Source organism: Talpa occidentalis, unplaced genomic scaffold (genome assembly GCF_014898055.3).
Source record: "Talpa occidentalis isolate TD23 unplaced genomic scaffold, MPIMG_talOcc4v2.1 talOcc4.9, whole genome shotgun sequence".
Classification (NCBI taxonomy): domain Eukaryota; kingdom Metazoa; phylum Chordata; class Mammalia; order Eulipotyphla; family Talpidae; genus Talpa; species Talpa occidentalis.
In genome coordinates this window covers 106649184-106665789 of record NW_023605305.1, presented here as the reverse complement: position 1 = coordinate 106665789, position 16606 = coordinate 106649184, and positions in this window count along the sequence as shown.

Here is a 16606-nt window from a genome sequence, read left to right as displayed (position 1 = left end):
AAAGAGGAAATGTAAATGGCCAACAGGCATATGAAAAATATTCAACATCACTAATCATCAGGGAAATGCAAATCAAAACCATGATGAGATACCATCTTATACCAGTCAGAATGGAACATATCAAAAAAAACTAGCAACAACAAATGTTGGTGATGTGGATGTGGAGAAAAAGGAACTCTCTGATACCACTGGTGGGAACGCAAACTGGTCCAACCACTATGGAAAGCTGTACGGAGGTTCCTCAAATTACTAAAAATGGAGCTTCCATATGATCCAGCAATTCCACTCCTAGGTATCTACCCAAAGGACACAGAAACATTAATTCAAAAGGACACCTGCACTCCTATGTTTATTGCAGCACTATTTACAATAGGTAAGTTATGGAAGCAACCCAAATGCCCACAAATAGACGACTGGATCAAGAAGATGTGGTATACATGCACAATGAAATATTACTCGGTAATCAAAAAGGATAAACTCATACCATTTGCAGCAACATGGATGGAACTGGAAGGGATTATGCTCAGTGAAATAAGCCAGAAAGAAAAAGAAAAATATCAGATGGTTTCACTTATAGGAGGAATGCAGAGGAACAAAATAAGCAATCAGGAAAAAAAATAACTATAATAAAGTAAAAATCAAAATCAGCAGGCAACCATAGATCAGAGACATTCTATAGGGGAGGAGGAGGTAGAGGGATCAGGACAGGAGTGGGAAGAGCACAAGGGAATATGGTGATGGTGCACGGATGAATTGGTGGTGGGAATTTCACAGGGAAATCATACATTGTACAAAAATGAAGGATGATGTAATAAATATATTTTTAAAATAAATTAAAAAATAAAAGAAATAAATGTTTTCTGTTAATAGCTGTAAGTTTATTTTATTTTTATCTTCTTGAAAATTCAGCTCTTAGTTTCATTGACCTTTTGATCTCTACTTCTTGTTTTTTACTTTTTATTATTATTTTTTTAATTATATATATATTTAAAGATTTATTTATTTATGCATACAAGAACTGGGGTACAGGCCAGAGGTGTGGATGGTGAGAGGATTCACCAGAGACAGAGTGGGGAACAGAACAGGCAGATTGAAATACACTGCTGAGGGGAGCAGCAGGCGAGTCAGGAGAGGTCTGCTGCGCCATGTGAGTTGCTCCCTGGCCAGCCAGGGGCATCGAGCTCATGCTTCAGTGGCAGCGGATTGATTCATAGGCTGTGTCCCAACCACTTGCACCACCAGGGAGGCCCAATTTTATGTTTTTTACATCATTTTTCATTTTTGCACAATGTATGCATTTTCATCTTGGTTATAGTCCCCATACAATTCCCGTCCCCCCTTTGTTTTTATTCTACTCCTTCCTCCCCCCACCCCCACCCCCAGTGTGTCTCTGGTCTATAGTTGCTTGTTGATTTTGATTTTTACTTTATTATAATTAATCTTTTTCCTGGTCCCTTATTTAGCAGGAATTTTCTAGATTCCTGCTATGAGTGAGACCATCTGGTATTTTTCTTTTTCTTTCTGGCTTATTTCGCTGAGCATGATCCCTTCCAGCTCCATCCATGTTGCTGCAAATGGCAAGAGTTTATCTCTTTTGATTGCCAAGTAATATTCCAATGTGTATATGTACCACATCTTCTTGATCCAGTCATCTATTTTTTGGCATTTGGGTTGTTTGCATACCTTAGCTATTGTAAATAGCTGCTATAAACATAGCAGGGAAATGCAAATCAAAACTACAATGAAATACCATCTTACACCAGTGAGAATGGCACATATTAAAAAAAACTAGCAACAACAAATGTTGGCGAGGATGTGGAGAAAAAGGAACTCTCCTGCACTGCTGGTGGGAGTGCAAACTGGTCCAACCACTATGGAAAGCTGTGTGGAGATTCCTCAACCTGCTAAAGAGGGAGCTTCCATATGATCCAGCAATTCCACTCCTAGGTATTTACCCAAAGGACACAGAAACATTAATTCAAAAGGGCACCTGCACCCATATGTTTATAGCAGCACTGTTTACAATAGCTAAGCTATGGAAGCAACCCAAATGCCCAAAAATAGATGACTTGATCTCTATTTCATTCATTTCTGCTCTTATTTTTCTTGTTTCCTTCTTTCTACTAACTCTGGGTCTTGTTTATTTCCTTTCTTCAAGTTGCTTGATTTCAAGTTGCCAAATTAATTTTTCTAAGAGCAGTTTTGATTATGTTCGCCTCTTGCTCAAAATCTTTCGTTAACTCCCTCTTGCCTGTTAAAACGAGCCCCAACTGCCCGCCAAGCACTCAAAGCTTTCCGTGATCAGTTCCTTCCTACCTCTGGCTTTCTCTTCTCTTCAGTATTAGTCAAACCGTTCCCTCTCCCTGGAATGCTCTTCTTCCTCCCATTTTGCTCAGTAAATATTTGCTGAGTAAATAGATGATGTCCTTTGGAAATGCTCTCCCAGAGAAGCCAGTTCTTATCTGTGCACTGTGCCCCTCCTGGGGTGAAAACCCACAGGGCAAGTTATTTATTTTCAGCGGGACTCTGTGGAGAGACACTCATACAAGTGAGAGGCTTTAAAGAATGTTCCACAACCTCCTAACCCTTCTGAATACTGACACCACATAATGCTGATGCCAGAAGGTAATATTGCTAAACTCCTTCAGTTCAATTAAACCCCCAGTTTGGGGCAGAGTTATTGAGTACCCATGAAATACTCTGCAACTTCCTGCAACTGCAGGACACATTTCTGACCTCCTGGGTGGCTTGTGCACCCACGGCAAAGAGTACATGGGAACTCAGAATTAGACTCCAAGTTTTGAGATGCTGAAGAGAAGTCTTTGACTAGGATGAGCCTGCGCACTAGAGAAAGGGTCAAAGAGATTGCAGCCAGATGAAGCTTTGGGACAGCCGAGCAGGGGTGAGTCTCCACGTCCTGCATGCTTTGAGAATGTATGGTATGCTAAGGTAAACATCTGATGTGTGTTGGGGAAATGCAAACCAAAGAGCTTGTCTATTCATGTGGTAAGTCAGACCCAGAGCAGCTCCCTAAAAGGAAGCTTTCCTTAAACCACTTTTAAATTTCTGCTGCAAAGGGTTGGGTATGGGTGGAGATTTTTTCCCCAAGGAGCCACTCTCTACACACAGCGCAGTCCATCTGGCTCAGCACAGCTCAGTTGTTTAAATGCAGACATCTTTTTTTTTTTTTTAAGATTTATTTATGCGTACAAGAACTGGGGTACAGCCAGAGGTGTGGGGGTGGGGGTAAGAGGATTCACAAGAGACAGAGTGGGGAGCAGAATAGGCAGACTGACTGAAATACACTGCTGAGGGGAGCAGTGGGCAAGACAGGAGAGGTCTGCTGTGCCATGTGGGTAGCTCCCTGGGCGGATATCAAAGTCAAGCTGCAGTGGCTGCAGGTAGCTTCATAGTGCTAAGACTTAACCCCTTGTGCTACCAGGGGGGCCCCTAAGTGTAAACATCTTTAATGACGGTAGGAGAACACACGCGGGCTGATGAAAAATCAGGCCTATGTGCCCCAGCTTAATTCAAGGTCTAGGTTCTTGACATGTTTTTATCTTGGTTTTATTTCCCAAATATTCTCAGCTCTTGGGTTATTTGGATACGATAAGAGTTAAACCTAGAGCACAGGTATTGAAAGCAATTGGATTTGGGTTGAACCTCAGTTAAGCTCAATCTCTACTAGCTCTGTGACTCTGAAACCCACAGCAGCAGTGCTCTGAGGTCCAGTTTCTTCATTGGGTGATACCAATGATGCTGAAGTTTGTTGTAAGGTTTTTTTTCAAGATTTTATTTATTTATTTTATGCAAGCACTGGGTACAGTCAGAAGTGCAGGAGGGTGAGAGAATTCACCAGAGCCAGAGCAGGGAACAGAACAGGCAGACTGACGATACACTGCTGAGGGGAGCAGTGGGCGGCAGGAGAGATCTGCGTGCCATGTGGGACCCTCGCCCAGCAGCCAGGGATCGAACCTGCGCTCCAGAGGCTCTGGGCAGCTTCGCAGCGTTCAACCACTGTGCCACCGGGGAGGCCCCTGTTGTAAGTATTAATGAAATGACATGTGTGGAGTGCCTGACAGAGCACGTACTCAGTAATTGATGGTTACTATCACCATAGCAACAACTAGAGGGGGCCCCCCCACCACTCCCTTGTATGTCTGTGCTGTTTCCTCCAAAGCTACCAAGACTCCATAAATGTAAGTTTTCTGTTTCCCCTATACCGCTTAGTAACAATAAGAGGTCATATCAATAATGACAGCAGCTGCAGTAGCTATTACAGAGGGTCTATTACTTGACAGGCCCTGTGTTGGGACTTTCTGAACTTTATCTGCAATTCTAGTTACTTCCAGTTTACAGTGCAGGAAACTGAAACTCTGAGACATGACTTGTTGAAAATAAGCAGCAGAGTTGGAATTAGAAGTCAGGTCTTCTCTCTGAGGCATATTCTCTTTATACTCACCCATATTTTCTCCCCTTGAGAGGAGCTGAGTCCAGGAGAACTTGGGGAACGGGAGAGGCTGAGACACGGAACAGTGATTTTAAACAATATAGGAACAGAAGGAACAAAACAGCTCCCAGGAAAATAGAAGTGTTTCACTGAAATATTGCTGAGCTAGCCCCCACCTAGAGTAAGATCCGGTTACAGGGTAATCAGGGAATAGAAAAACAATCACCAGGAAACTTCCCGACTACTTAGTGCCTAATCAATAGTCCAGCACATTGGGCAACAGGAAGTCTGGCAGTATATAGTCACGGCCAGGGCTGGAGTAAAAGGGCTTCCTCCCTGGGACCACCTCCTGCTGTCACGAGTTCTTTCCTCTTGCTTCAATAAATCCACACTTGCTTGCTCTCGCGTCTGGTATGGCGGCTGTTATTCTTCAACCGGCGCACACACCCGGACCCACGAGCATCCACTCCCCTGACAGACACCCTGAGGAGACAAGTCTCTCTTCTCTGGACATGAAGACCAGAGATAATAGCCAACATTTCATGACTGCCAGGCCTTTTCTAGTAGTCTGTCTCTATAACTGTAATTCTATAACTGACTTCATTCATTCCCTTCATAAGTATTTATTAAATGTTTACAGTGTGCTAAGGATATAAAATTAATTAAATTATAAAATTAATTAAATTAATTGAAGAGTTCACACTCTTATAGGAAGACAGGAATAGAAAAGGATCCAGAGGAAAGCCAGTGATTAAAGTAAAAGGGTACAACAGAACCTCAAAATCCAGGTGGGATGGGAGGGAACAAGGATGCTTCTCAGAAAAAGCTTTCTTTTTTTTTTTAAAGTTGATTTATTTATGCAAACAAGAACTGGGGTACAGGCCAGAATTGTAGGGGGTGAGAGGATTCACCAGAGACAGAGTGGGGAACACAACAGGCAGATCTACTGAAATACACTGCTGAGGGGAGCAGCAGGTGACACAGGAGAGGTCTGCTGTGCCATGTGGTCAGCTCCCTGGCCGGGGATCAAACTTGTGCTGCAGTGGTTGCGGTGAGCTTCATAAGTTGCGTCTTCACCCCTTATGCCACCAGGGAGGCCCAGAAAAAGCTTTCAAAGGAGATGATTTGAATTGATTCTTTATCCTGCTCTTTATTTCATTCATTCATTCATTTTCATTTCATTCATTCCACAAACACATTTAAGCAACTGTGTTTCAGGCCTTAGGCTAAACCCTGGGATTAAACATAGGTAGGTCAATTCCATGCCCCTAAGAAACTTATAGTCTAGCCAGGAGGGCTGGATCATGAAAATTCACTGACATTAAACTTGTATCAGGGTTATACCAAAAGCAAAGTACCAGCTTCAGTGATGGCGAGGACAGTGAGGTGTACAAGAAAAGCATTCATGTTGTAGACCAAGGGTTGTTTTAGAGGTCCTGTTTCTTTTAAATGTGTTTTTGTTTTTTCTTTTTCCTATTCATCTGCTTTACTGGTCTTTTGGCACTTGAAAAACCTTTGAGGATATCGCGCAGATCATGCCAAGTAGAAACAGCACGTGTAGGACACATTTACATTTCATGACATTCTCCAGGGGAGAAGCTATAAATCAAACCACAGTATGTCAGGCTGAGGTGATATCTCCATAACTAGCAACATCTTAATCTGACCACAGTATTACAAACTACAGTATTAATTGTGTTTCATCTGCCTGTGTCGGTCCACTATTGCACTCTCTGGAGAAGACAACCAAGGACACAAAGCCCAGCTCTACAGTTGCAAGACCCTACACTCATAAATCATTTCTTGGACCTACTGAACTTCCAACCCACTAGGTAGAAGCAGTTTCAATAAGAAAGTCTTCAAAAATAAGAATATTTCATATATGATAAGATATCCTTTAATATCAGAAACACGTGTGTGGCCATTTGGAAAAGAATAAGATTGGATTCCTACTACATGCCTCATCTCTCCCTCTGCCCTGGTCTCCCACAGCCACTGGGCTGCTTTCTGGCATTGGAGGTTAGTTTGCATTTTATAGCAATAGCATCACAGAGTATGTATCTGGCTTCTGCACACTGCATAATGATTTCAAGATTCATTCATGTTATTGTGTATATTACTAGCTCACTCCTGAATAGCATTCTGTTGTATGGTTAGACTGCATTTGGTTTATCCAGCCAACTGTGGAACATTTGGGTTGTTATCAGATTTAGAACATGTGAATAGTGCTGTTGTGGGCTTTTGTGTACAAGATTTTGAGTGGAAATATGTCTTCATTTCTTTCTTTTTTTTTTTTTTTAAAGATTTATTTATTTTTATACAAGATTTCGGGTACAGGCCAGAGATGCACGGGAGGGTGAGAGGATTCACCAGAGACAGAGTAGGGAATAGAACAGGCAGACTTATGAAGTAACACTGCTAAGGGGAGCAGCGGGCAAGACAGGAGAGGTCTGTCCCGCCATGTGGGTTTCTCCCTGGCCGGCTGGGAATCAGACTTGTGCTGCAGAGGCTGCAGATTGCTTCATAGGTTGCATCTTAATTCCTGCGCCACCAGGGAGGCGCTGTCTTCATTTCTTTTGGGTATATACCCAGGAGTGGAATATCTAGGTTATATGGTAGGTGTATGTTAACTTTTTAACAAATGCCAGTTTTCCACAGTGCTGGGACCATTTTCCAAACTCTTCAGCAGTGCATGAGATTTCTAAGTGTTCTACATTCTTGCAATACCTGGTGCTGCTGGTCTTTTAAATTATATAATGAGTGTATGAGATACATTAGCTATCTTAAAATACTCATTAAGATTAAAAATAGAGACCAGCCCCCACATCTATAAATAATGTGACAATAAGAAAGCTGAAATCTTGAGAAGGGAGGTGTATTAGTTTTCTATTGCTGTGTAACAAATCACAGACTTAGCAACTTAAAACAACAGACATTTATTATCTCACAGTTTCTGTGGGGCAGGAGTCAGGCGTGGCTTTGCTGGGTCTTCTCTCTGGGGCTAAAGTGAAAGCCATATTTTCAGCCAGGGCTGCCTTCTAGAGCTCAGGGTCCTCTTCCCGCTCATGTGGTTGCTGGCAGAAATCAGTTCCTGTGATTGTAGGACCAAGGCCCCTGTTTCCTTGCTGGCTGTCATCAAGGGCCTGCTCTCAGCATCCAGAGGTCATCGCCATTTCCCGGCACGTGGCCCCTTTACAGGCTCTCACAGCTTGGCAGCTTGCTTTCTCAAGGTCAGCAGGAGACTCTCCAGTCCTCTAAGGCAGAGTCTCACATAATGGAATGTAACTACTGGAGTGTCTGGCCCACTGCTGCATCATTTTCTGTTGGTTAAATGCAGGTCACATATTCTGCCCATACTCACGGGGAGAGGGGTTCACAAGGACATGTCTCATGGGGGGATATCTTTCGTGTTTTAACACAGGAGCACACCTTGTCAAACCTGGACAGTGTGTCTCAAGTTTGAGTGTTCATAAGTCACCTGGGGGTCCTGTTAAGATTAAGATTCCTGAGACCTGCCCCCAGAGTGTCCGACTTGGTAAGTCTGGAGTAGGATCCAGGAATCTGCTTAGGAGTGAACAGGAAATTTCTCAGCTGTATCTGAGGCAGGTGGTCCCCAGGCTGCACTACAGAAATAATATTGTGGTGGTGACTTCGTAGCTTTGGAGAGGGACTAACTTGAATCTGAGTCTCCCCTCTGCCCTAAGTCAATCAGACTGATACCTTCTTCTCTTCTACAAGACCAAAGGGAAGGTTGTATATATTTATCATCAGAGCCATACAGAGGAAAGACCACAGCCGGGGATGAAGAGTCTATGAAACACAAAATACCTAAGGGCCTAGTCATCCTCTAAGACATTACTTAAAGGAAAGACAAATGAATCAAGGTAAGACCAATTGGTACTGTAATATTTAGTAAAACATGAATTATGTTTTTACTTAGAAGATGTAAAACACTGACAAGTCACTTAACCTCTTTTGAGTCTCAAGGTCTGCAAAATGAGGACTTTCCAGACTTGTAATTCTATATAAATAAGACTCTGTCAACAAAAACAAAAGTCTACATTCTGTTATCTGCCAAATACTACCCCAAAAACCAGAATCTCAAGAGGGATTCCAAACTTTCAAAATATTAACACAGTTTGTTGCTTCTGTTTCTTTACAGAGACAAACTAAAGAAAAAGGGAAGTAAAGGAAAACTGTAATAAAAAAATAAAATGCAATGATGATAATACATGGGCAATGAATGAGCATATAAGTATAGCATTAATTTTATTTTTTTTTAAGATTTATTTTTATTTATTTATACAAGCACTGGGTACAGACAGAAGCGTGGGAGGGTGAGAGAATTCACCAGAGCCAGAGCAGGGAGCAGAGCAGGCAGAAGGACCGAGGTACACTGCTAAGGGGAGCAGCGGGCGGCAGGAGAGGTCCGCGTGCCATGTGGGACCCTCCTCTGGTGGCCGGGTTGCAGCGGGGGACCGAACCAGCGCTGCAGAGGCTGCAGGCAGCTTCGCAACCCAGCGCTCAACTGCTGTGCCACCGGGGAGGCCCTAAGTATAGCATTTATAGTACATATCAAGGAGATCAACTTTCCAATGAGGAGACAGTAAATTTAAAGATTAGGTTATAAAAGAAACATAACTATTCACTACCTACAAGAGAAAAAATTAAAACCAAAAGACTTTCTACAAAAAGACTAAAATGATGGGGTATTCTAAATTCTCTTATATATGTGTAAAATGCATGATGTCAAATAAAGTAGATTGGGCCTCCCTGGTGGTGCAAGGGATTAAGCACAGCACTATGAAGCAATCCACAGCCTCTGCAGCACGAATTCGACCCTGGCCGGCCAGGGAGCAACCCATATGGCACAGCAGACCTCTCCTGACTTGCCTGCTCCTCCCCTCAGCAGTGTATTTCGCTTAGTCTGCCTGTTCTGTTCCCCACTCTGCCTCTGGTGAATCCTCTCACCCCTCACATCTCTGGCCTGTGCCCCAGCTCTTGTATGCTTAAATAAATAAATCTTTTAAAAAAATAAAGTAGGTTTTACAAGTCACAAGTATTTTTTTTTAAAGATTTATTTATTTTTACAAGCACTGGGTAGAGTCAGAAGCACAGGAGGGTAAGAGGATTCACCAGAGCCAGAGCGGGGAACAGAACAGGTAGAGTGACGAAATGCAGCAGGTGCTGCAAGAGAGGTCTGCACGCCATGTGGGACCCTCACCGGCAGCTGGGGATCGAACCGGCGCTGCAGAGGCTGACAGGCAGCTTCACAGTCCAGCGCTCAACCGCTGTGCCACCAGGGGAGGCCCAAGTCACAAATATTAAAGATGGTAATATACATCAAACAGTGAATACCTAATAATTCTCAAGTTCTAGATCCTCAGTAATATAATAGTAAAGATGTGCAAAAAGCTACTAAAAACTAAAGAGAAAAAAAGTAAAAATATAATTGCATTTGGATCCCTTGGCATTTCATTAGCTAATTTTCATTTTGAAAGAGAAAAAATTAAATAATGACTTATAAATAAGTTTTAAGCATACAATCATATTTTAAATAGTTGTTAAAAGTCAGTTAATGAAATTTAATATTTATTCTTTATGACAACTTTGAAATAAGATATGGAGAAACCAAGGTCACACTTACTGGAGTTGAATGAGTGTCCTCTCCTCACAAGCAGAACAGAAAGTTCACCAGCACGATCTTTTTCAGCATGGTATTGGAAAGGCTGGTAATAGCTATTTGAGAAGAATATAAAAATACGTGATTAAAAAATATTTTCTGTAGTTGACATGATTACATACCTGAAAGTTCCAAGAAAAGCAACCCCTAAATTACTAGAAATAAAAAATGAATTCAGCAAGGATGTTGCCAAAAGAAACCCAAATAGACAACTGCATTTCTGTGAGTGAAAGATAGCTACCTATTAATAAAAACATAAAATAAAAGAGAGCAATCTTCCACATGCCACAAACCAAAAATAAATTTACTTGGGGATTTTCTTTGAGCCATAAGATTTATTCCAAGAAAATTATTAAACCGTAACAGGAAAAGTAAAGAATGTGAACAAAAGGATAGATCTACCACATCATTATTGAAAAACAAACTTAAATAAATGCATTTTCAAATTTAATAGATTTAATGCAATACTGGTTTAAGGCCTTACAAGATAGTTGTAGAAGACATCAATCTTGGAGAATAATGAGAAAAAAATTTAAAATACCGGCGTGGCTGACGGGCTTTAAAATGTGCTATAAAAAGCAGGTTTATCAAAACTATAGGCTCCAAAATAGAAAGAAAAAACAAACCCAAAAAGTCAGTGGCACCTCTTTACAGAGTAGAGAACTTGAAACAGGAGCAATTCCAAATTTCAAACTATTCCGCCTACAGTTTGCTCCATCTTAGTAAATGGCAAAGCCACCATTCCAGCGGTCTGGCCACAGAATGTAGAGTCATCCCCTCACCTTGTTTTTCACTCCCCACATATAAGAAGTCAAAAATAGATCTGGCGTCAACTACTTCTCCCCACTCACCTCCACCAGCCTCCCCACCGGAAGCCACCCGGGCCTCCTGCCTGCAGCCCTGTCAGCCTCCCAGCAAATCTGCGGCCCCAGGCTGCTCCCCTAGTCTTTCTCCTCACCACAACCAGAAAACAGTAGGAATCTTCATCTTCAGCCATTCAACATTCCTTCACAAATGCTGACACTTTTCTCCTCTCCTGGAAACTTCTTTCCCCTTCTATTTGCCTGGGTGCTCCTGTCTTCCCTTTAGGTTTTTGTCCAAGTGTTACCTTTTCAAGGAGGCTCTCCTCACTGGAAACTTCCAGGGCTCCCTGGAAGTTTTAACGCCCACCCCCACATAACCAAGCCCTCTCTCATCTTTCCCATCTCACCTGATACCCGTGCATCTATAATCTATTATTCCACTCTCTCCCCCACGCCACTTTCCTCCAGCAGAATGCGAGCTCCTGAGGGTAGGACGTTTCTGTTCATAGATGCATCCTTAGCACCTAGAACAGTGCCTGACACAGGGATTTGCTCAAATGTTGGTTGACTGAATAATAGAACAGAAATTCCTGTAGCGCCAAGGTCCCACTTCATATTTAACATAAAACGCAGGAGGAAATAAAACAATGTAGAGAAATGTCATTGCTCACTAATTATTGTTTGGGCAATGGAACAATAGAAAGGAAGTTCATTATTTTAGGGTAATACATCACATCATACTAAACAGTATATTTCAGATGGATTAGAGCAAAAGACATACTAGTATTTTTACTAATGGGGAAAATAATATGGCTATCTTATGTTTGAAGGTGTCATAAATGTCTGACTATGGAATAAAAAAAACATAACAGTAAGGACAAAATAGAGAAATATGAATGTATAATGAATTTTTGGAATGGATGGTAGATACATATTTTAAAAGCTATAGGAATAGGGCCTCCCCGGTGGCGCAGCGGTTGAGCGCTGGGTTGCGAAGCTGCCCACAGCCTCTGAGGCGCCGGTTCTATCCCCGGCTGCTCCCCGGCCACCGGAGGAGGGTCCCACATGGTGCGCAGACCTCTCCTGCCGCCCGCTGCTCCCCTCAGCAGTGTACTTCGGTCCTTCTACCTGCTCTGCTCCCCGCTCTGGCTCTGGTGAATTCTCTCACCCTCCCGTGCTTCTGACTGTACCCAGTGCATGTATAAACAAAAAACAAACGAATAAATAAATAAAAACACATGCCTCTTTAAAAAAAAAAAAAAAAGCTATAGGAATAAAAGATGAGTGAAGAATGTAATGAAAAATATTCTTCCAGAACAGAAGAACTGATATGAATGTATGGTTTGTGTCTGGATTCCACTCTGTTAGTTACCATAAGAGATGAAGTGTTTATTCCTAAATAATAAGGAAGAACAAACATCACAGAGAAAAATAGAGTTTTGAAAGCAATAAAGAGAAGCATATCTAAAATATCTGTAGAGCATCATGTTGGAACTTTAAGCTAGAAAAAGCAGCCAAAAGTGATCAACTTCATGCTAACAGACCACAGACCTGTGAGGAAAACAGGTACTTGTTGCTGGTGACAATATGTGTTTGTTTAATCCCTTAATCAAAAAATATGTGTTCAAGAGCTATGAAAATATTCATATCTTCCAGCCTATTTATTCTACTTTAGGACACTTATCTACAAGGAAGTAAATAAACCAAAAATTAAGCAAACAAATTAATCTGTTTCATATTGTGTAGAAGAGCAAAATATTGGAAACGACCCAAGTGCCAAATAATAGAAAAATCTCCAGGCCAACTTTTTTATAATAACACATTGAACCATTAAAAATGGCAATAGGGGACTTTTTTTTAACAGAAGAGAATGCGAATGTCAACACGGCAGTGCTACCATCTGATATGTTAAATTTGAAGTGTGATCTTTCTGTAATCAAGTCGAGCTTATCTTTGAGGTCAGAATTCTAACCTCTGGGACAATGCACTACCCATGACAGATTGTACTGGAAAGATCACAGCCACCTTCTGCAGGGCTTGTCAACTCCTCAAACTGAAAAGTGTCAGAGACTCCCTGGGGAGACTTGAGGCTTGAAGTTAGGATTTAACTTAACTTCTTCATTGCTGTGAAGTTGGTCTCATGGACACACTTGGCCTGTAGTAAGTGGAAGGGGAGAGGACTGTCAGGCAGGATGAAAGGTTCAGAGACTGGACATCCAGGGGCTTCCTGAGATGGAAGCAATAAACCATCTCTGAAGCCCCCTGCTCCAGGAAACTAGAGAACTTCACAGGGATCGGCCCTCGAGCACTCCGGAGTGTCAGCACTTGGGGTGGGAAAATGCCAGAGGAAGGGTCCAATGCCAGGAATTCCATGTGGACTCAGAACTGCCTGCACATGAGGCAGAGTTTCTGGAAGCCCTAGTTAATATCCATGACAAGGTGGAAGGCAGCTGCAATTTGTTTGTCCTCCCAATTCAGGTAATTGGGAAGATGAGGTCACCTAACTACAGGACACTTAGCAGCTGGGAGACCTTGGGCAAGTCATTTAAACTGCGGCTCATCTCCCCCTGGGTCAAGAGTTCCTAGCTGGCAGGGTTGCTGCAAGGATTTAGTGGCACAAAGCAAAGAAAGCTCCTCTGTTGGCACACTTGTCAAATGTTCTTGGATTATCTTGTCTGTACAGCAAAGTGCTAACAAGCACAGCTTGGAGAATCAGATAGGGCTGGATCAAGTCAGAACATCAGGAGTTTATAGCTGAGAGTTACTGAACCAAGAGAGTTTTCATACAGATGCATTTTGTTGTTGTTGATGATGATGTTAATTAGGGAGTGTGAAGAAGGAAGGCCTTCAAGGCATTCCATTTGAGATAATCAGCTGGTTTATGGAGTCTGGGAGTCCCTGAGCCTTTGGGGCAGATGGGCTGCCAGGCTGGCCTCTGTCCTCACTAGAGGCAGGCAGCCTCAGGCCCCGGGGTGGAGGTAACTCCCCCTGACTTGCTTCTTGTGAGAAAGGGCTGGTCCCAAATGTGATCCAGTTGGGACCCCTGGGGACTAGGCAGAGATGCCTCCTAGACTCTGCCGTGTGACAGACAGATCCAGGAACACACCCAGGAATTTAGGAAGTGACTAGTGCTTTTTTTTTTTCTCCCTTAGTGTGAGCCTGCCTATTCATTGGTTGAGAGCCATGGTGTCAAAATTAAATCCTGATGCTTGTTCAAAAAAAATTTCCCTGGGAACAGTTATAAATTTGGCTGCACGGGGCAGTGCATGAACAGACAAACAGACTGAGTGGAGGGCCCTGGATAGAGGGAGAAACATCTCCAGGGCATTTTTAGGAAGCTTTGCCGTTTACTGTCCTGTTTGACCTCCCCTTCTATGTCCCCAAGAGAATTTTGATGAAGAGTGACTCAACTTTTCAGACTTATTTGAAGTTAGGTTTGGATTTCTTTGGAACGTAGTACTGTGATGAGCCTTAAGGCAGAAATAATCCATGGAAATGGCATTATTTACTCATGTAATTCTTTATTAAGAACCTACTGTATCTGTGGCACCTCATTAGGAGCTAAAAAGCAGAGGTAACTAAGCTGAGTCCTTGCTCTCAAGATGCTCACTGTCTACTAGAGACAAGCAAATACCCGCTTAAAAGGCAAATCGAAAGTGTAATAATAATCATGGTAGGCTGAATAAAGCTTCCGGACGATATCCAAGTCCTCTTTCCTCTGAATGATACCTTACCTGAGGGGGGCGGGGGGCAAATGACATCATAGGTGTCCTTTGGAGACAAGCAGGTGGAGATTTGACCACAGAAGAGGGAGACATGACCACGGAGGAAAGGCTGCAGTGAGGCACTTGGAAGATGGAGGAAGGAGTCACAAGCCAAGGAATGTAGGAGGCCCGGAGAAGCTAAAAAGACAAGGGAAGGGATTCTCTCTTCAGAGCCTCCAGAAGGAAACATCCCTGCTGACAGCTTGATCTTAGCCCAGTGAAACTGACCTCTGACCTCCAGAACCTTAAGAGAATAAGTTTGTGTTGTTTTAAGCCAGTCTGTTAGGGGCAATTTGGCAGTGCAGCAACAAGAAGTGAGCACGTTACTGTTAAGTGAAATGGGAAGCACAGAATTGAATGGACGCCTGCCCACAGCCCTGCTGACAGGCAGTACAGACAGGTGTCGGGGAGGTGTTGTCATCAATCATCCCACGGCAAGAGCTTTCAAAGGCATCTAACCAAGGCATGGAGAGGTGGAGGGATTGTCCAAGGTCATACAAGTTCATTCACTAAGCAAACACTTCACCTAACTCTCTTCAGAGTTAGGCCTTGTATGCAGTATGACGGGAGCTGAAGTGAAACAGCAGAGTTCTCGTCAAGGAGTTTACAGTCCAGCAGGGGAGAAGTCGGCATGAAATCCCTGGGTTGTCAGTGTATTGGGGCAGTTACCTCTTTGGATTCAATTCTTTCTGTGTAAATCATAAAAAGAGCATCTTCACTGGACAGGAGGATCAAGTGGTAAAATATATAGAAAAATTTTTGTGGCCTATAAATCATGTTATAGGGCTACATCCCCGTCTGTCTATAAAAACCCCTCTTAACTACAGATTTCCCTTGACTTCCCTACTTCCACCACCTTCACCTTGGGGAGACTCCCAGCTCCCCCTTAAGGGGTGCAGAGTTGCAGCCAGATGTATGACTCCATCAGGGTTCATCTTTCCAACAGTGCTATCTCAACCACAGGCACAGAGTTAGAGGCTGGTCTTGATTAGCCCTTTTTGTACTTAAAAAAAAATACTTTTCAAGTCAAAAAATTTTTAATGAGAATTTTGCTCATTGTCAAACCATGTGAAGGATGATGGGAATAGTTTCTAGAAGAGATGATCTGTCACTGTGAGCCAAAAGTCAAATACTGGTTAAAGTATGTTCTATTTGGATCTCTGCTGATAGTCCCATATCAGATTACATTGTGCTGAAAAATTGGTAGAGAATGTTTGCATTGGAACAAAAGTCCCAGCTCAGGGACTTTAAAAATAAAGAGGGAAATAATCGTTCTAGAAGCTGTACTGGTCTTCTCTTTCTGTGTGGTTCCTTTCCCCTCCACAGAAGTAAACTGAATGACTGTGTGGGCAGCAATGAAGTTCAAGTCTGTTGAGAGTCCATGTCAGATGAGGTTCTTCTACCTCAGCATTTCAACTATTAAATCAAAGGATTATGGTTTTTAAGGAAGATTCTAATCTTCATGAGACTTCATTTTAAATCCCTGCTTCCCAATACTTTCTTCCCTGGTCTTTAATCAACTAGTACCTTCTCTCTCTGCGTTTCTGTGTCTCTCTCTCTGTCTCCCTCCAACCTCCTTCCCTTACTGAGTCTCTCTTCAGAGTGAGGTCTTGTATGCAGTATGATGGGAGCTGAAGTGAAGCAGCAGAGTTCTTGTCAAGGAGTTTACAGTCCAGCAGGGGAGAAGATTCTAATCTTCATTAGTATAGGGTATGGGGTATAGTATAGGGTATAGTATAGGGTGTGCTATACCTCTTCCCCCAAGGGTAACCTTTACATTTCCTGGGACAGTTCAGATTTCAAATTTCAAATATTTTGTCCTATAATTCCTACACTAGAATGTGCTAGAAATGGGACTTGTTTTTCTTTTCTGGTTTTTTTTTCCTATTTCTTTTTTCTGTATTTC